General features: G+C 46.5%; 1 protein-coding gene across 1 annotated transcript in view; it reads left to right on the top strand.

The window, feature by feature from the left end:
• The window catches only part of LOC144524024 (phospholipid-transporting ATPase ABCA1-like), a 69,403-nt gene that overhangs the window by 19,081 nt on the left and 47,822 nt on the right, over positions 1–2,500 (top strand). The gene's annotated exons all lie outside the window — the stretch shown is intronic.

Raw genomic sequence — 2,500 nt, 5'->3', positions numbered from 1 at the left:
GGGATTAACTGGGGACACACTGGGGACACACTGGAGACACACTGGGGATTAACTGGGGACACACTGGGACACACTGGGGATTAACTGGGGACACGCTGGGACACACTGGGGATTAACTGGGGACACACTGGGGATTAACTGGGGACACACTGGGGATTAACTGGGGACACACTGGGGATTAACTGGGGACACACTGGGGATTAACTGGGACACACTGGGGACACACTGGGACACACTGGGGCACACTGGGGATTAACTCGGGACACACTGGGACACACTGGGGATTAACTGGGACACACTGGGGATTAACTGGGGATAAACTCGGGACACACTGGGGATTAACTGGGGATAAACTCGGGACACACTGGGGACACACTGGGGACACACTGGGGATTAACTGGGGATTAACTGGGGATAAACTCGGGACACACTGGGGACACACTGGGGACACACTGGGGATTAACTGTTAAAACAGACGGTGACGGCTGTATCTCCAAACAGCAGTCACCAGATTCAGATAAAGATCTGTTAGAGAGTAAAGTTCAGTCAGCCTGACCTAGAGGACACACACACACACACACACAGAGACACACACACACACACACACACACACACACAGACACACACATACACACACACACACAATGAGACATGCACATACACAGATGATTGATGACACACATCACACAGATATTGCACACACAGCACTCATACACATACACACATATCACACGCCACAGAGCATGACACATACACCATACACATGATACATATACACACACACACATATGTAATATGTATATACTGACACACACACACACAGAGCATCCAGCAGCCATGTGTGCTGTCTCTCGTGTGTGTGTCTCTGTGTGTGTGTGTCTCGTGTGTGTGTGTGTGTGTGTGTGTGTGTGTCTGTGTGTGTGTGTGTGTGTGTGTGTGTGTGTGTGATGTGTCTCTGTGTGTGTGTGTGTGTGTGTGTGTATGTGTGTGTGTGTCTCTGTGTGTGTGTGTGCGTGTGTGTGTGTGTCTCTGTGTGTGTCTATGTGTGTGTGTGTCTCTGTGTGTGTCTGTATGTGTGTGTGTGTGTCTCTGTGTGTGTGTGTGTGTGTGTGTGGATGTTGAGTCAGGACGTGAATGAAATGAGATCACGTTGAGTCGCTTTCACTTCTGCTCAACTCTCAACCTGCAGTAACCTCCCACTCTGCTCTAGTTACTCTAGTTACTTTAGTTACTTTAGTTACTTTAGTTGCTTTAGTTACTTTAGTTACTTTAGTTACTCTAGTTGCTCTAGTTACTTTAGTTACTTTAGTTGCTTTAGTTACTCTAGTTACTCTAGTTGCTTTAGTTGCTCTAGTTACTCTAGTTACTTTAGTTACTCTAGTTGCTCTAGTTACTTTAGTTACTCTAGTTACTTAGTTACTCTGCAGAGTCCCACCCAACGTTATTCATTAACTAGCGGAGTATCATCTGCCCGCTCAGAGAACATGTCCTCCAGCTTTGATTGTGAAAGAGTTGTTGTGTTTGGAAGCTTGGACTTTCCCAGAATCCCTTTCTGTCTCAATGATGTCCTGACCTGCTGATGTCACCAGACAGAAACAGGAAGTGTCATCAGATAGAAACAGGAAGTGATTGGTGGTGAATAAGGGTTCATGTTGTAAACGCATGGAGCAGCTGACTGCTGACCTCTTCCTCTGGTTTCTATGGAGACCTTTATACAGATATTAAGCTGTCATCAGTACATCGTAGTACTAGTAGCTCAAAGTACTGACTAAACAGTAGTACTAGTAGCTCAAAGTACTGATTAAACAGTAGTGACTGAACAGTAGTACTAGTAGCTCAAACTACTGACTAAACAGTAGTACTAGTATCTAACAGTACTGTGTGTACAGCTGGCCGGTATGAACAGCTGTAGTACTAGTATCTAAAGTACTGCGTGTGCAGCTGGCCGGTATGAACAGCTGTAGTACTAGTATCTAAAGTACTGCGTGTGTGTACTGTGCGTGCAGCTGGCCGGTATGAACAGCTGTAGTACTAGTATCTAAAGTACTGCATGTGTGTACTGTGCGTGCAGCTGGCCGGTATGAACAGCTGTAGTACTAGTATCTAAAGTACTGCGTGTGTGTACTGTGCGTGCAGCTGGCCGGTATGAACAGCTGTAGTGCTAGTATCTAAAGTACTGCGTGTGTGTACTGTGCGTGCAGCTGGCCGGGTATGAACAGCTGTAGTACTAGTATCTAAAGTACTGCGTGTGTGTACTGTGTGTGCAGCTGGCCGGTATGAACAGCTGTAGTACTAGTATCTAAAGTACTGCGTGTGTGTACTGTGCGTGCAGCTGGCCGGTATGAACAGCTGTAGTACTAGTATCTAAAGTACTGCGTGTGTGTACTGTGTGTGCAGCTGGTCGGTATGAACAGCTTTAGTACTAGTATCTAAAGTACTGCGTGTGCAGCTGGCCGGTATGAACAGCTGTAGTGCTAGTATCTAAAGTACTGCGTGTGTG

Source organism: Sander vitreus, chromosome 10 (genome assembly GCF_031162955.1).
Source record: "Sander vitreus isolate 19-12246 chromosome 10, sanVit1, whole genome shotgun sequence".
NCBI lineage: Eukaryota > Metazoa > Chordata > Actinopteri > Perciformes > Percidae > Sander > Sander vitreus.
Note: the sequence above shows the minus strand (reverse complement) of the source record. Positions and strands in the feature narration are given on the sequence as shown.